Source organism: Temnothorax nylanderi, unplaced genomic scaffold (assembly GCF_030848795.1).
Source record: "Temnothorax nylanderi isolate EJ_2023f unplaced genomic scaffold, tnyl_v1.0 TNYL_tig0008_pilon, whole genome shotgun sequence".
NCBI classification, from domain to species: Eukaryota; Metazoa; Arthropoda; class Insecta; order Hymenoptera; family Formicidae; genus Temnothorax; species Temnothorax nylanderi.
The window spans coordinates 2,784,561-2,803,948 of record NW_027249070.1 but is presented as its reverse complement, the minus strand read 5'-3'; the positions used below and the strand labels follow the sequence as shown (position 1 = coordinate 2,803,948).

At 42.6% G+C, this 19,388-nt stretch overlaps 1 protein-coding gene across 8 annotated transcripts in view; it reads left to right on the top strand.

Annotated features, from left to right (window-relative positions):
* LOC139785583 (uncharacterized) overlaps positions 1-19,388 on the top strand; it is a 94,741-nt gene that overhangs the window by 37,297 nt on the left and 38,056 nt on the right. The window lies entirely within an intron of this gene.

Here is a 19,388-nt window from a genome sequence, read left to right as displayed (position 1 = left end):
CTGAAAGAGTTTTTTAGTTTTCGAGCATTATTTCAGCATTAAATATGGACGATATTATTTATCGCACTATTATCGTATTGTACTCGTATTATTCATATTTTATACTGCAATTTATTTATTAATTATCTATTGTGCTATATGTAATCTTTATTACGGCGAAAGTATCACACCGAAAGATATGCGAATTTTAAATAACAAATTAATTACAATATAATGGCGTGATTATTATATAAGTGCTCCGATTTTTTGGCGGAAGGAGAATATACAATATTTATGATATTTATTTAATGATTCAGAAACCCGTAACGTCACACACTCAACAGCCGAAACAGCTCGAAGAGCTATTATTAGACACTTGCGACGATAAATGCTTAAACTGTCCGTATAAAATTACAGCTCGTTGAAAGATATCTCAACGACATAGTTCCGCGTGTCGTAATTTTTTTTTTACATTTAAAGAATGCTGTTTCGTGGTCACGATAAACTCACGGTATAGTGAATAACAAGTAGGAAGCGAAACGTTCGCGTACGTGATGAACATCGATGGTACTTGAGTCTCTTTTTGCCACGTTACTTTTTTCTACGGCACCTTCCTCGATCGACTCGAAAGACGACTCTTCCGCCTAGAGACCTGTTCGTTTTTTTTTTAACACAGACTAGACAAATTTCGTGCGTGTTTCCAGTCCTACATTCTTTCTTGGAAAGATTCAGATTAGGAACGAAGAGGCTCAAAGATATATCGAGACTCCAATAATTCCGATCGGAGCAGAGACGACGCTACGGACGCTCCCCGCGAAAGCCGCACATGTGTTTTCTTTCGTATTATTGCGATCTAACGGCCGTGACACCCTGGACGTGCCCGCACGTGCACCTCGTTCGCGAAAGCCGCCGGTGATGATACGCCCCGTCCAGGACGACGGAGATTATGCCGCGCGACGGAGCGTACCATGTCGTTAATTAGACCCGCGCCCCTCGAGCCCCGCGAAATACCGCCGCGAGTCGTACGTTTTATTGCACGCGAGATCTAATTAGACCTAAGGTAGCGAGACAAAAGGCCGCGGTAACCGGCGACGGTGACGAACGCACTCGCCCGCGTCCGGGGATGCCTCAATCTGACCCGGCTTAACCCGCGGAAACTTCCCGATTTATGTTCGCGAACTCGTCCGCGAACTCGTCCGCCTGGCGTCTCGCCGAGGTACCTTCGCGATTCTCGATATACTTTCTCAAGTGCCCCTCCCTTTGCGTTATCGCGCTTGACGAGTCGACGAACGAAGTTGTCAATGCCCCTCGTTCAACTCGTCTCGCGCGACGCAGAGACGAGGTTGGCGAGGTTGGCGAGGTTGGCGAGGTATCGGCGGAGGTGAAGTACGCTTACCGTCCAGATTCACTCGCTTTGTCGGATACCCCGCTGACGATTATCGGGTCGCAAATGACGAAAATTCAAGCGAGCCCGATTGACGCCGTCGCTCGTTTGACGCGTCGATCAATACTTAGGATTGGCTTGGGTGCAACTTTCTATACGCTGCATCGAGTCTATCCCGGGATCGATTGACGGAATCAACGCTCCCGACGTGCCGTGTTTAGCAAAACTTTGACGGATGTTCGTTTCCGTTGCGTTTCAGCGCAAAAATTCTGTCGCGGGCACGCGACGCCGCTGCGGGATAAAATCGCGACCTCGCGAGGACGGCTATTAATAGTCTCGACAAATTCATTATTAATCTTCGTAAGCTCTGTTTGTTTTTTTTTTCCTCTCTTGCACGAACGCTGGAAAAATTTCGTGCGTGCGAGCGCGCTCTCGGTCTTGCGTTTTTGGAGAGATTTAGAAACAAAGGATTAAAATATGCAGCTCGAGTTAATATTTAACGATCGCCGCTTACCGCGGGGTAGCTCCGTTGAAAAGAGACGCTTTGTCCTCCGCGATTTTTTGCATTTCATATCTGCTGCAGGCAGCATGAAATTGAAACAAAAGTCTCGGAGCTAAAAGTCGAAACTAAAAGCGACGCCAGAGAGATGAGTGTCAAATAGATGCCGCAAAAATAGGACGTGTCTCCGTCGACCCGTGAATAAAGCATCATTTTTAGATGCCTGTTTGAAAAGTTGTTTTAAGGACGTTCTCCGGTCCTTATACTAGAGAAAATCGATTTTCTTTAGATTTTCTTGAAACTGTGAATATACGTTAATTTAGGTGTGCTTTATGCGTGGTATAAATTTCAGTACCTCTTCCGGTATAAAAAATCAAGATACTGAGCCTCAAAGTTTCAACTTTTACTAATGAAAAGGTTTTCCAGGCCAAACGGTAAGAGATACGAGGTTGGTCAAAAGGACCAAAGTTGCTCCTCTCGTCGAGTTCTATAAGGAAAAAATGCCAAAATTAAAAAAAATTAAATTAAAAAATTTTTTTTGGTAAAAATTGAAACTTTGAGGCTCAGTATCTTGATTTTTTATACCGGAAGAGGTACTGAAATTTATACCACGCATAAAGCACACCTAAATTAACGTATATTCACAGTTTCAAGAAAATCTAAAGAAAATCGATTTTCTCTAGTATAAGGACCGGAGAACGTCCTTAAATCGTCAATTTTCGCGTTTTGTTGATAGCATTTGTCACGTGAAATTAAATCGGAAAATGAAAGGAAATGAATAATTGAACGGTGAATTAATGTGAGATTTTTTCTTGATTTTTCGAGATCCCGAAGTGTAACTTACGGCATTGTTCTTCCGAAGATTGTATTCAGAACAATTAGGATAATCTAGGATATCAGAATGCCGATTTTCGAGGTGACTGACTCATGGCGAGAGATCTCTAAAAGTACTTTACTATTTTATTCTATACATTGTATCGAATTTCGTTGTCTTAAGTAGAATAATACGCTTTACGATCGTTCGAGAGGACGGACGATCAAAATATAACATCGTTAACGGTTTCAATTCATAATATTGTGAATTTCTGGGAAAGTGGGGCATTATTCTCGTGTTACAAAAAGGAGAATGCCATATGAAAAGTGCAAAGTACGGCGCATTACTCTTTGCACAGATGGTACATTCGCACAATATTTCATCTGAGAACGTAACAGACGCACTCAACATTAATTCTCTCTCAGCATTCTCTATTAAACTCGCGCGAGGAACGGTCCAAGCAAGTTTGTTCTCTTAATAGAACTTTTAATGAAATTTTCTAACGTGAAACACGTTTATATAATATTCCGCGAAATCGTATTGCGCAACGAGTAAAAATCCCGGTGTACTTCGCGTTTGTTAAAATGGCGTTAAATCGGAAAGGCGGCAAGCAAGAGCGGCAAGAGTTTCCATTCAATTCGCCGCGTTCGTCCTTGAGTTATTCGACAAAGTTGAAAAATTGGATTCGGCCGGAGATATGGTGTGGATCGAGATATCTTTATCGCGCCGCCGACCGGCTGGTGAATTAATCCCGGCACTTCAAAAAGTTGAATAGCAAGTTCCGAATATAAATCTTGTACATACTTCGCGCGGTTCGCGTCGCGCCGAACGCAGGCATAACTTACGGGCATTAGTCATTGATATAATCGATCTCAGTGGTACGGTAACTAATCTCGCGTGACGTTCCCGTCGACCGTAACGTTAATTTATTGTCAGCTAATTAGCCATTCCGTCGTTTACTCTCTCTCTCTCCTTCTCCCTCTCTCCTGCTCCCTCTCTGCATTCGGATAGGATTATTCTGTGTCAATTCGATGCATCAGCCTCCCAGGGTTCGATCGAATTTCCGGGGGGAGGGTCGAGCCAGTCGTCGGGCGAAGTTGTGTTCCCCTGTGACAAGATGGTTACGAAAATGGAATGGTGTCAGTCGAAACGACATAATGATTCTTCTTTAGAAAATTAACTTGTAAATGTAAATAATACTAAATTAATTTATTATCATTAACTAGACTTTACATCACGTGCGACGTTATGTTGGTAGATTTCGCAGCCGACGGGGAAATTAATGTAAATCGAGTTATCAGTTTCTCCGTCTTCGTGAATTAGGGCTTTTGGCTTTTGTTGTGAGAAAACCCTTTACAATATGCACATACAGATAGTGTTACTCAAATTCATATAGAGGGGTCTTGAGAATGCAGGTTCTTCTCTCCCTTTCTCGCGTATGTTCCGCGATGCTGACCCATACCCTAGGGTGCTACCAGAGTTGCAAGACAGGTAGTGACGTCATCGATCCAGCTGCTTCTCTCTTTTGTGCTCGTCTTTCCTCTCTCGAAGACGTTCGCCGTGTAATAGCTCCGGGGGCTTTCGTTAAACGTAATACGCGAACGTGTACGTGTACCGGCGGAATATTATTTCAAGAAGGAATTGAGAGAATCTCCTTTCCGGTTGAAGGAGAATCACCGAGTTCTTTTAGAATTTATTAAAAATGATATCGCGTAAAGAGGACGTATGGCCCCTCTTACATCGTATCGCGAATTCTATCTTGTATCGTGTTGCACTGGACTAACTGGTAAGACGATTATATCCGGACGTATTAAAGAAACGAGATATTAGAGAAAACGACACAAACGAGATAAATATAAATTAAGGACTTCTATTTATATATTGGAGACCGGTTTTTTTATATAAGTAGAAACTGGATCAGTTCGATATATTTTACGCGACTCTCGGGAACTGTGTGTGTGTATGTGTTTTAAGTTTCAAAGTTTATTTTAAACACACTATTAAATTCGTGGTGTCAAATTGTACTCAATTTGAGTCAGTTTAAACCATTCCTATGGTTTTCCATAGGTCGCCACTGCTTCTACTTAAAATAAGTCGTTAATTTAACTAAAACAATTTTAATTTAACTAAACCAGTGGAGTTAAGATAATACTGTTTTCTGTTAAAATAATGAATTTTGACAGATAAGTTAGTTAAGAATAACAAAAATGTTATTTAACTTACTTAAGGTATTGGTTTAAATTTCATTCTTTAATATTTAACAGTGTAGAAGTTTTATATTAGAAGAGCTCTTCGTGAGCATCGAAGTTAAAGCTGATCGTGAGACAAATAGTCTCTGTCGGATTTTGACTTGGCCTTTTGGGAAACATGGACCATCGATGCTGTCGGTACAAGTCGACGATTTCCGACATTGCGGGTTTTGCCAGTGGTCAAGTCTTGTACAGGCGATAGGGTGCGCTTATGTGACAGAGGATGTGTTAGATGGGACGGTCCACCGGCGAAACTCGTCGCGCAACCACCTATTTGCGGCGAGTTGAACGTAACTTTCGCATGCTATTAACAAAGAACTATACATAAATTATTATCGCAGTCGCTGAAAATTGAACATCGTCGAAACTTCGTGATTCGCCAACAGGTTCTGGGAACACCCGGTCTTGAAAATGTATGACGTGTACATTGAGAGCACCGAAGTTCAACGTTTCTCAAAAGGCCGGGTCGAAATATTCCGAGAAGAAAACGTATTATCCGATCGCTTTTAACGACCACTCGCGTAGTCGTGGCAAAGCGTTACGATAGCACGAAAAATTTATTCTGAGATCACATTGCAGAAATGACTTTCCTCGTGAATGTCGAAAGAGGTAAAGATATGACTCGGTGACGAAAGACAAATGAGAGATTCGCGGAATTTAAGTGTAACGATTTAATAAACGTTGCTGACTCGACGACTCGTGAGACTCGTAATTCCCAAGACACGCAGGTGGAATACACACGTCGATCTACCCGCACAGATACCGTCCGTATATCGCGGCGCGATTACGCGGCCGCGGTTATCGCGACGGTGCACTCGCGATCGTTGCGTTCCGTATTCATCATAGAGCACTCATGACGTATGTACAAGTACGAAGATAGTTGTCGCGGTCTCTCGCGGTATGTGTGCGCGCGCGCGTGCGTTTGTTAGCCTCGTATGAATCCCCTTCCGGCGGTAGAGGTAGCTGCCGAGATATATAAGGTGGCTCTTGACGTCATTGACCCAGCTGCTCGTCCCTTATGCGCGTCTCTCCACGAGATATCCCGCGTACCAGCGTACCGACACGTAACGTACGATATGCAAATCGCGCGCGCGCGCGCGCGCGTATAAAGTTATTATCCGCGTGCATCCCGAGCGCCGAGATTGTCCGCCGCTCGTCATACCGCGCGCGTTACGCGCTGACGAGGAGCGCGATCTCGGACGTCTTGCGCTTCCTAATTTAGCCTCTTTCCCGAGTCCCTCCGAATTATCCCGCTTTTCCTCGCGAGAGTCTCGGTCTCGTCGACTATATATCCGAGCGCGGCATCTGCATACACACAGTCAGTGTACGTGGAAAAACTTGTGAGAAAATTACTCACGGTTGTATCGGCTTAACGAGAAGCGGACGGATAAGCGTTCGCGATAACGATTATGGGCCGTCCGCGATAAAATGTTTACGGTCTTATCGCGTATAGATCTGCGAGGGAAACAAGCATCGTTTCTGAATCTGTCGGTACTAAAAGTTACGTGGCGTGCAGATAAAACGTCAGTGATATCAGATTTATCAAGCGGTAAAATGTTGAACGGTTCCCACAATATTTCCTCTTAGCTTTCCTCAATCAGCAAATTTACGCATCTCATATTTTTCTTTAGATATTTTATAGATAACGCATCTAACATGCTGATCATACTAAAACTTTTGCTTATCTTTTCCCGAAGCGATGACCTAATTAGCATCAAATATATCTTCGTTTTTTCCCTTTTCTTTCGTTCGACTTTAAATTTTAACTGCAGCTGGCACAGCCATTATTCTTTGCGAGAAACGGAGCAATAAAATCGGGACTAGAGTGACAAATTTGCGATAAAACAATACTAGATATTCCCGTATATGTTTCCACAATTTCATATATTTTCTCCATCGTACTCAAACGGTGCCAGCTTAATAGACGTCTTTAACCATAATCGAGGCGTGTACAGTATGGCGGCGGTTTGTTCTGTTCGATAGAGAATATAATGCTTTAGTACGCGAACGGGCAAACGTGCGCGATATCGGCTCGTGGTTGGACCGCGCCCTGGAATGTACGCGAATTTAATATTGGCACGTGCAGATATAACGTATGGACCCGTGTACGCCAGATGGAAGCCGCGCTAAAGCCACTTTGCACCGGCGAACGTTTCAACTGAAATTATGCTGTCGATACGCTTCTTTCCGGAGTGCGGCAGATCGAATTCGCCGCAATTCACGTGTAATATTTCGACGATTGAATGAGGCCTTTAGAAAGTGAAAAGATGTTCAATTTTTAGTTTAGCTTTAAACAAATATAATTAACAAAATTTAAGCAAATTTAACGCTCTCTCAAACTGCACGCACGTAATTTATTCATTTGCTTGCATTTTAATATAATATTTAACTCATATTTTAATTTTAAACATATTAATAACAGATTTTTGCCATATACCATTAGTGTCGCAATTTGCAATCCTATATTTTTGTAAATTTTTCCCATGCTTCAAGTTATACATAAGCAATGCTTATTCAATTGCAGATTAGAAGAGAATTGTCTTTTGATGTGCCGAAAAATTCACGGTCGAAAGAAAGTGCAAAGTGTGAAGAAGTCTGAGATATCGAACGTATCTCTCACGTACAGTTGCTGCGGCTTAATTGATTTTCTACCTTTCGCTCGTCGAATTAGCTTGGCACCGAATGGGTAGACTCGAGAATAATCGCGGATATAGGATCGTGCCTTGCAGAAAATCCTGCTCGATCGAGTCGTATCTTTCTCCGGATTAACGTGATAATTAAACGCGTAATTAAACACACGCAATTGCGTGGAAATATGGATGGAAACGGATATGCGCGTTTATGTATGTATACCCGTATACCATCCGGCAAAGACATGCAAACGTGTTTAATCGATTTCTTTCGGTTTAACGAATTGGCTTTTCATATTTGTTAATTTATTCAAATTGATATCACGCTTTGCGATCTAATCTTACACGCACACTTACGCGTATTCGGTATGATAGAAAGTATATTATCTGCGAATTAAACTTCGTCATATACTATTTGTCTATTAAAATTCCTCTTAAATTATTATATCTTTACTGCTGTTTTATTATTACTGTTATTGTTATCGATATCGTGTTAGTATCTCTCCTCTGCAAATATTTTCCGTTCCATGTTTTCTGTGAAAATACAGAGGCCTGTGTCGTCTCATTTTCTTGAATAAATATCCAGGTTTTTTTTCCAATCAAGCTTCAATCGCTCGAATCGCCTACCTCGATTTCTACAAAATTTGCAATGCGATAAAAACAAACTATTAATGATAACTGTACCGCATAGTTATCATAGATCAGATAAATTCGCCACGTTTATCTTATACGTAGATTCGATTTTTCGGTGTAACGGCGCTTCGTTCTAAAGAATTATTGCTTCCGTGAAGAAGACGACGAAGAAGAAGAGGAGGAGGAGGAGGAAGAGGAGAAAGAAACGTCGCAGCATCTCAATCGTTATTGCAACGAATCGTGAATCATCGTGCGAGATGACTCCTCGAGTGTAGGAGTTTTATTGTACGATTCGTTCTACGCCAGTCGAAATGGTCCATAAAATATGAATGAAATGGCATCCAATAAATCATAGACGCACGCGAGTATTCGCGAGAGAGGGAAAGCGCGTTGTCGATTTCATTTCTCAGGATATTCGTGTTTCGCCAAGTCTAAATTGACCATTCTGCAACACTTTACCGCGACGGCGTATTCATACTGATTTTGTAGTTTCTCTTCGATTCAATTACGTTTCTCCTTTCCATATTCATTACGTATAATTACCACTGTTTACGCACCCCGTCGACGGTCGTTAGTCTCGTTGCCATCGGCTCGTGTTTCCATGGAGGTATACATTGTGGACTTTGAGAGAAAGCAGGCGGGGAGAAAGAGCCGATAATCGTTCGATTCCTAGAAGCGATCGTACTTCCCGTAGCCATAAATTAAATCGTGCGCCTCCCGGCCGATTTACGACCGATTTTTCGCCGCGAAGAGCTATCTATCAATCAATACGCTCGAATGTACGAATGCACGCCAAGGCGCGTCAGGCGATCGTCGAAGATAATCTATTTGATCGATGTGTCGCCCTTCGTAAAGATTCCGCTGCATTGTTTAAATTCGTAGTGTCAAATTATACTCAATTCGAGTCATTTTTAACCATTCCTATATAAGTCGCCACTGCCCCTACTCAATATGTCGTTAATTTAACTAAAACAAGTTAATGTAACTAAACTAATGGAGATAAAATAACATTGTTTTGTGTTAAAATAATGTATTTTGACGCACATAGTTAAAAATAACAAAATGTTATTTAACTCGTGGTATTGGTTTAAATTTCACCTTTTAATATTTAAAAGCGACAGACATTTTTTCGTATTTAGATATTTATAAACTATAGCGCGGTGTGTGTGTGCAAGCGATTTTATCTCTATAGGCGTTTTCTGTTAGATTTTTTTATCGATGTGTTTGAGATGTAAATATATATCTGCATATTACGACCTGACATTTGATCGAGATTCTGATTTGAATAAATCGACGTGCGTTTCGCACACGCATATCTAAAACCTCTTACCTATTTCACGTATAGCGATTAGTAATATTTTAACCTTTGTTTTATACATTTCTCCCGCGTTTTTCTGGAAAATATGCGAGAGTTAGCAGCGCATAGTTTGATTAAGTCCTGCAATTAGGTTGCTCCCCGTTCTTTTTCTCTTCAATTTTAAACCGGGTGAATTATGAAAAAAACTTATTACAAACAAATTTATGCTGGCACGTCCCAGAGATTGCATCTCACTTGCAAATGTCAGTACCGGATTGTCTCGATGCGGCTCCGCTTTCGCAATTTTTCCATTATGCCCGATCGCGCGGCTCTCCGTTGTTGTTGCGTGTCGTCGTGTCGAATATGAAATAGGCGCGTCCTACACGCCTGTGTGTACACACACCATATATGCATATCCGCTGTGTGGACACGAGAAAGGTTTGGCTTTGCTCGTCGTTACATGATTACAATTTGTACGAAGGCAACGCGCGGATCGATCGGCCAGTTCTCCGCTGTCGCTCGAAACTGTCAATCGGACGGATAAAAAAAGGAATACAGCCGTAATTGTTGGGCGAAATAAAGAGATATCAACAGTCGAGTAAGGCGGAAAGTTAATTTTTAACGGCAGGCCGTGTGCTTTCGCATTCGTCGAATCTAGGTCCTCCGACGAACGAAAAAGCAGGTCGGTTTTCACGGACGTGATAGCCGACACTATTTCAACACGACGGCGTAATTCCCGGCGGAGCTGGAAAACCTATTTCCGTACTCGTGTTTAGATAATTTTTCTCGGTATCTTGGCAGTTATTCTCTTGTACCGTGACAGACAAATCGCGTTTCGTCGAACGATTCTCCGAGCCGTTAACAGACGCGTTCGGGGCTACCTTCGCGTGCGTTACGCGCATTTCCAAGGAATGGAGCACGACCGTGCCTCCGTGATCCATATTTAATCGAGGAGCGCCGACAGAATGGCCTGTATGCTAGCAATCGGTATGCCGTTTCTGCGGGCGAGTATCATCGAGTCTTTCGCAGTATCGATTTGCTTCCTGACGATCCACATGTCAATAACCCCGAACGAGAGATCTGTTCGATGATGGCGTAGCACTGTATATTGTATTATGTAAAAATGTACTATTTGAATATACTGTTCTTCTTTCGTATCATCGTATTGCTGTTTTTAGTGGTCTTTAAATGAACAGGATATTTTACTTTTTTATCTGCAGATTGTTTTATCGGGATTTGAGGTCGATTAATTTTTTTTCGAGTAATATATTATTAGACATTCCCTTTTCCATCATTTTTACAACGTTGAATATTGTGTGAATTTATTTTCCAATAGTTAAATAAAGAATCGCTTTTTATTTTGTCCGTCTCTGAATGTCTTCTAAATTCCAAAATCATTCGTAGCAATTCGCGAATTTCAAATATGCGCGCAGTCGTAGCTTTAAATTGTTGATACTCTAGCAATTTCGTTGGAATGGAAACGCAATAATAAAGAATTTATGAAATTGCTTCACGTTTTAATCACACATATAATATATCTATCATGTTGTTAATAAATACAGTCTAGTTCTATAATTTTCACGCGTATTTCTCGCTTAAATGATATTAGTTTAAACGTCCGCGGTCGAGATATAATCCCGACGAAATGGCTCGGATATCCCTCGGTTACAACCGCGGGTAGGGGGTTTGATATGTGCTGTAACGTGACTAATTTCTGCAGTCTATTTTGCCAAATGACGTGATTCACCTGCGTCAACGTCAATAATCAGCACGAAGGATAGACCGTGCTACTATGTGTGTGTATCTTACTCATTAATGAGGTTCTGTTTATTGCCTCGTACGGTCGCAAGGTAATAGGATGGGCATTGTATAACATCGATTGATTGTTTAACAGGATAACAAGCACGCGCATACGAATTCTGGTTAATTGCATCGCAAATACATAATATTCTTGCGATGTGAAATAAATTGGCGACATATATCAACATTTCGGTAATGGGGCAGTAATAAGCGTTATCTCCAAAATAGATAAATGATGTAATAGAAAGACAAATTGTTCATAATTATCTCCCGTTATAATTATAGAATCCATTGAAAAACAGAAGCTTTACTTCACATTATTCCATTCTCTCATTATCCTTTCTGTAATTTCTATGCAAACCGGTTCTTTACAGACGCTCGATTTTCATCTTTGGGAAGTCATAAATAATCAAAGTGCTTCGCATTTTGTTCATTTCATTCTTGTTTTGAGAAGAGCAGTAAATGGTCTATTCGCGCAATATTCTTAAGGAGGTATCGGGAAGGGGGGGGAAAGATTTCTTTGAAAGCGTCGCTTTCCGGAGGGTTTTTATTTAAATTAATTAAGCTACAATCAGCTACAACTGTTGCGAGACGAAACGTCGCGTCGTTCGATCGCCCTCGGTCGTTACACGCATGACTCACGGGGCGCTCTTATTAAACGGTGCTTTGTCTTGCATTTGCATATGGTAATTGATACGATTTATCGTGAGTATCCCAACGCGACGGTTCACGGCGCGCCCGAGGTCATGTAACGTAAATAATTTTTTTCCCTCCGTTCGCGTAACTCGCCGGATGCGACATTGAAACGTTAAAATGCGCGATAACGCGCGCGATAGTGCAACGTAAGGAATTAATACGCAAATATCGCCGTCAGCGTTCGATTATTGAACATTTGTATTCCGTCCTGCTCATTATATGCCCGCAAGTTATTGCGCTTCGCTCCGCGCCGAAATACTCCAGCTGTATTATACATGAACGTTTTTTTTCGCCCGTATACGTTTCTGTTCTCGCCCACACGTCTTTTAGACGCGAAAGGGAATCGTCATCGAAGCAGAGTGATAGTAGAAAGATTTGTAAATTAATAGATGTTTATACCAGGTGTCGGATAACGATTCGGAGAAAACGACTCTTCTTTCGAAATAAAATTTCTTCGGTTTCTTCCCGAGTCGTTACGTCGCGAATATTAAAGCGCACTGCGAGAAATTCGCGCAGCAGCCAGAGAGCATTTTCCACGGTTCGAGTCCCACGCTCTCGTTATAGTCGTTATTCCCCTAATTTATCAATGACGTCAACTTAATTACTCAAATTATGTCGGTTATGTTACGAATTCCGTGCTACTTTAGTCAATTAGATCGGCGCGTTAGTTTGGAGCAAAGATCGTTTTCCAGATGAGAATTTTGAAATCGGAATTTCAGGAAATCGCCCCTTTGAAAATCTGTTATGTATCGCGATTGTATGGTGAAATGCTATCTCGACACTGTAGTTTCGATACGATTTGTTGAATGTAGGAATTTTAGAATGCAATCTCGTAATGGAATCGTATAAAACGCGAGTGCAAAATATATATATATATATAACTTCTTCTATATATTCTGAATTTAAATGGTTTATGAAGGATAATTCTAATTTCGCGATTAATCTAATTATTAAAAACGCATTACGGTAATTGCTGAAGATAATTGAATCAAACTAATAGGATAATTATAGTTAGTGCATTTGTCTCTTATTACAAAAAGGTTTGGCGTGTTTTGTTCAGCGGGCGCTTTCGTATAATTGTACTTTCTTCATTACCGAAGTATATTTATTATAGATACGTGTAAACGTGATACGATAATATGTAAACAAATGTCCGTAGAAAACAACAGGTAATATCTACCGATAAATATTGATAAGAATTTATTAGATGAGCTTTGGAAAATATAAATATTATTACAGCGAAGAGAGCAGGCAGAGTTTTCGATAACGAAACCTGTTGTTGCGCACAATCGCATCTCGCATCTATATTTAACGGATCGGATATAACAGCGTAGCTGTCGGATATTTCATAGAATTATAATTGTAAAATGATAAACTCGCGGCATTTATTGGGGCGGGGGGGGGGGGAGAATACAACGTATAGGCGCCCGTCGTCGCGCAAATTCCAAATATATCAGCGTTCGTATTTTCCGGTCGAAATGCAACAGAAGAGAATACGATTCGATCGATCAGCGCCCGTGTCGATATCGCTGCGCATTTTCCTGGGGATTCCAGACAGATCCGGTCGTTGGGTAAATTTCGAGCGTGTACAACGCGCGCTGTTATTCGCGACGTAAGCCCGCGTAATTCGCAGACAGAGAGTGCGGTGACAGCTGGCACAATGCGCGCGCGAGTTTATCCCCGTGCCTGAAGACCCGATTAAACGCGTCGATTCGCATCGATGGAAAAAAAGAATGATAGAGATGCCCGAGATGACGGACAAGTCCCGTCAATTCGGGTTTGACGTGGCGCGCTTTTAAAATTGCACAATATTCTTCAACCGCGATTACGGTTGTAATGAAATGACCAAAGCTCCTTTTTATGCGAGCGTGCGAGCTCGATTCCGCGCGACTCGAATTGTTCGAATTAAACGACGATCCTAAAATTACCGCCCGTTACCGTTGTCCCAATGAATTCTAATTCCATTTACACTTTAAGCGCGGCGCCCTGCTATAGTAACACTGAAAATTTAATTAACATCGATTTAGCGCGGTACAGGTGGGCTTCTCGAACGTACCCTCGAAGGGATAAACGTATTAACCGAACAATTTGTGTAACAAATGACTGTCAGGTACAATTTGTTTTTACGTAAATTTCGAGGTAAATTTCTTCTTTTTCTCAGAGAGTCGAGAGCGATATCGTTGCACACAAATTATGCGCGTCTCTTGCAAACTGCGATTTGGTAATGAGATCAAAACAATTGAGAACCGCGCGAAATAGAGAGGGAGAATTCCTCTCTCGTCGAGGCTCTCCCTTCCACGAGAACGTCGAGAACGGAAGCGGAATAATACGCGATTGCCGGTCGCTTCTTAAACGCTCCGAGCGCAGGTGAAAGCATCGGCGAAACTACGGCGCGCCGCCGGGCTGTAAGTAATATCGCTTTATTTATCGCGACGCACGCGGTCGGAGAGGTGCGCGCAATTGTGTCGGCAAGCTGCGGTAGCCGGTCGTGGTGCAAGGTGCATCCAACGACCGCACGAAGGACAACGACGACGGGGATCGCGATTTACTCGCGATCAATGGAATCTCCCGAGACCGAGAACGCGAGAACGGAGGCAAGAAAAGCGTCCCGCTTGATTGCGCGAACGATCGAACAATGCCCCGATATGAGTTGTTTTGCACATTCCTCTCTCTCTCTCTCTCTCTCTCTCTCTCTCTCTCTCTCTCTCTCTCTCTCTCTCTCTCTCTCTCTCTCTCTCTCTCTCTCTCTCTCTCTCTCTCTCTCTCTCTCTCTCTCTCTCTCTCTCGTCTCTCGTCTCTCGTTCTCTCTTCGTTAGCTATCGCTAGATATCGACAGACACCTGTCAGAAATGCGATACGTAATCGTTGTTCGAACCCGACGGGGGATAATGGTGCGCGAGCGCACCTTCCGCGATTCTCTCTTGTTCGTTTAATTTCACGACGGATCTTATCTCGTCAATTTCTCATCGTATCGACGGTGAAAGATCTATTTACGCTAGGGATGATCCTTGAACGATCACGACACGTAGGAGACTAACGGATGCTTCAAAGTACGTTTACTCAATCCGATGTCGGGAGGAAATAGAGATACTTCGCGATGCGCTTGCTTAAAAGCTCGGAGAAATAACTTTTCGTATCTTATTGGATCTCTCAGTTTTACGTTAAAAAAAAACGTATGTACATACTTTGGAGTACTCGGTAACGCGCCATCGCCAATAAGACCCTCTCGAGTCTCGATGGATCCGTTTGAATCTCAAGGTACGGTACCGCGACCTTCCCAAGGCTTCCGTTCGCCGCGCGTCCATAACCGCGGATAAAAGTCGCAATAAATAACGACGGCCGACACTCTATCGTACGTAAGCAGCGAGCGCCGCATAATGCGCGCGTAATTTACTCCCTTGTCGATACCTGGAGGGAATACCGTAACCGGCCGGGTCTCCTAAATCGACGCGGGTACTTCGGCGGGAGATTCCCCGGGCCATCTCGCATTGCCGAATGTGTTTCCGTGTCATAGGTTCCTCCGCTAAACGCGTAGCGCCGTTTCGCCGAGACGGCGTTTGCATTTTTACGATCTTGCATAACGGTTAATAGCTGAATCACTCGGCCTGATTCACCGCGAATTTGAAATTTACATCGATCGCTCACGGCTAAGAATAACTATCGCGGACGAGTGCTCGTTTTAACGCCATACCCGTTTTGTTGTCGTAAAGTCTCTCGATCGTGCAATCGTCGGAGCGTCGAAGCATTCGATAAAGATGTAAGCAGTAAGTTATTTACGTGTGGTGGTGCCAATCGTTTTTCATCTCACACACAAGTTTTATTTCCCTTAATTTATGCTTCTTCCTTCTGACTCAACTTCTATCTTGATTATGTATAAAATTAACATAATGCGCTTTTTCTGCAACAGAGAAAATTAATACATTACGAATGCAATAAATATTTTTAGAAGCATCGAATAGCATTTAAATAATTCAGGGTAGCGTTGATTCTTACATTTTTCTTCGTTCTTCCACAATGTGCACAGATTTATCTCACTTAGGAGGACGAAAATGTTTTGTCTGCGCATATACATATAGATATAAGCATAATTTAATCCTATGTACCAATTCTGTGGTATGAAAAATATCAGAAGACGTAAAAGAGAGAAAGTAGAGCCGAGGCTCCCCGGGATATTTCATAAAATCTTCACGTGCGATAAACAGCGTATGGCCGTTCGGAAGCGAAGAGGGAAAAACAAAGTTAAATGAAAAGGATAACAAACTAATTAAACTACCGCCACTGAAGACCGAAGCAACAACGTTGCTTCCGTTTTCCGGCCCTCCTGGCAGTTCTCCATTCTCCTCTTTACGCAGTTTACCCATCTATTCTTGATATGTGTGTGTGCGTGTGTGTGTGCAACATAGCATTCTCTGTTTGAACGTGCTCTATCGTAGGTCACAGAAACGTTGTACATACGTGTGCATGAGAGAGTACTGGCGCGCTTGCACACGTATTACGTTCCTTCGATGTCCGCACAAGCTAATCTGCATCTCCCACCGAGACGGGCGTTCCTGAATCTCGTAATTTACAACGATCCAGAGAAAGAACATGCTGTATTAAAGTCCGAATGCGCCTGTCGGGACACAGAATCTCGAATTGTCCATCCGGAATTTTATACAGGCGATCGTAGGTTTAATAACCTCGCGCGTGCGTTCCGTATTAGGCGATTTCCGGGCCGACCGGGCCCCAGCGACTTACGCGCTATTTTCCGCGTCTTACGCGCGCGTTTAGGTTTTGCAAGGCAAGACGTTTGGCGGTGAGGAACGCGACGCGAGACACCTGATCCTCGTAAACGAGTAGGCGCAGCTGAAGCAGCGAATTCGAGAAACCCAGTCTCGGCGCGATAAAATTATCGTACGGGCCGGTCGTGCCGCCGCAAAATTTCGCACTTTGGCTTCGGGGTTGGACGAGGGAAGCGAACAAACTAGGCCTGCGTTTATTCGTGAGAGCCACGCCGTTCGGGCATCGAGTTTTCCCTCCGATGGACTTTTTTAACGCGAAACCATCACCAGGGCCTTTCCTTGTCTCATATACTTTACCGCCTCGATGCGGGTTTCTTTTCGATCACGTTATTGAGAAAATGCTATTGGCGACTTTATCTCTCGTTCTGTTGGTTCGTCGTTTTTTCCACGTGGCGTCAATATCCTTTCATTGCGATCACCATCGTTATTTTCATTTCACATCAATCTTCGGGAACCGACAGAAATTACTCGACTGAGTGAACCGCATAACTCCGGTTACTTTGAATATTTCCGTTGTTAGCGGATCGATGCGTATTGTATATTTCGAATAATTCGATGTAGAAGGACTCGTGCTGACTACAGGACATTTTTTACAAGTAAAGTGAAATCTCATCGTAATATGATTGTTAAATATGCATATCACGATGAAACGTTTTTTTTTCTTTTTGGAATATTTAAGTTGCTGATTGATGCATGTAACGTTAATGATACACTGTAGTTTTTTTCGTCGTTGCAATGAGATAAATGAATTTTAAGGTAAAAATATCCAGAGTAATAATAACTGTAGGAGAAATGAAATATTTCATTCGATCACCAGTAAAGTAAGTAATAAAATAATATTAACTCATCAATCGACGGTTAGCCAATCCTATAATATAATTTTGATTCACGAGTGAAAGCGAATGGTGCACCGCATAATTGGAATTTAATACGAGAGAGCTGCAGTAGAATATTTAATTCCTTTACGAGAGACAAACGATAAGCGCGGAGAGATGCGCTTGCGGAAGGTATATACAGGCGGAAGGAAGCCGAGATTGCAAATTTACCTGCGCGCAAAGAGAGAGACACAGAGAGAGAGAGAGAGAGAGAGAGAGAGAGAGAGAGAGAGAGAGAGAGAGGGAAGGATAACTAAACTCGTTATCGCGAGCTTTTACCGGCATCGCCGTTACGATGACGTTTCGGAGATAGAATTACAAAAGCACGCGGCGTGCCCCAGTTTACGGATGAATACTCGGCGTAAGTTGCTACGTAGATACCTGCACGTCGTTCGGTAACAGACGATAACACAACCGGCGCTTCGCGCGATATGCGAGCCTCGTGCCCCCTCCCCCTCTCTTTCTCCCCGTTATTATCTCGCCCGCGTATTGATTCCGCCGATATCGCCGTTGCGAGAGATATTAAATCATCTCGCGGGTCGATCCCTCCGCCAAAAATTGATTCGAAAAAACCGTCGCGAGTTATTCTTTCCGGAAGTGGAGGCGGCAGGGCGCGCGCACCGCACCCGGATAATGTAATCGCTTTATACGGGGCGGCACGTATTCGCCGGCCCGACGTTTCCCCGCTCGCGCAATAATAAACCCGCTCGTCGTATATAGCGCTGAAACGACTCGAGGCCACCTTGTCTCAAATCCCACGTGATATCAGCGCGCCCGGCTTGACTCGGCACGGGTAAAAGCACGACAGTCTCTCTCTCTCGTTCTCATTCTCTCGTTCTCTCGTTCTCTTTCTCTTTCTGTCTCGGTGTGGGATTCGAGTTGGAAACTGCGCCACAGAGTTGCTACTCCAACTGGTTACTCGACGACGACTGGCCATTTATATGGTGGCCATTTATCTAGTACCTAAGTCAGAAATTGAACGAGATATACTGTATACCGGCCCGAATAATACTGTGCGGAATGATGGCCGTAATGGAATCTCTAAAGCCATCGTATTGTAAGTTGAATAGTCTTTATCTCGAATCTGTAATCAGCGACATAAAGGACCTGTGGAAATAGATCTATACACGCAGATTAAACTATGTCTGAAGGACTTTTTTGTAGGATTAGAAAACGTGTTAGTCTTTTTAATAGAATTTTATTTTGAAAAAAGTGCTAAATTAATTTCAACAAAATTTTCGATATACGAAAAAATATTTTCTCGTTCTTTAAATGCCCAGTATCTTAAAATTTTTTGAAAAATTAGGATAATTTGAAATGTATGCATTTCTGTAATATCAAAATCTGATGCTAATTTCTTGATAACAATAAAGAAAATGCATTAAGCAAAGAAAGTGAAAAGATAATCTATTTAATAATTCGAAATAGCACTCATGTCAGTCGTTTTTTGAAACGAAATCTTTTATTTCAGTCGCTTTATAAAAGTCGCTTTCAGCCAAAAGCATTGGCTGAAAGCGACTATCCTGTTTGATATAAATGGTTTTTCCATTGATACAATCGGTTTTCTTTGTGCTGTCAAGCGGCAAACGGAGCTGTAGGGCAGCATTCGCTGACACTGTCCTTATATACACGAGGAAGGAAACGTCGTTTCCGGCCGCGGTCTGTCCGCTGGTAACCGCGAGGTATCCCGTCAAGCATGACCTGGCTAGATCCACGAAGCGAAAAGTTAAGCGTGAAGAAAGGTAGCGCAT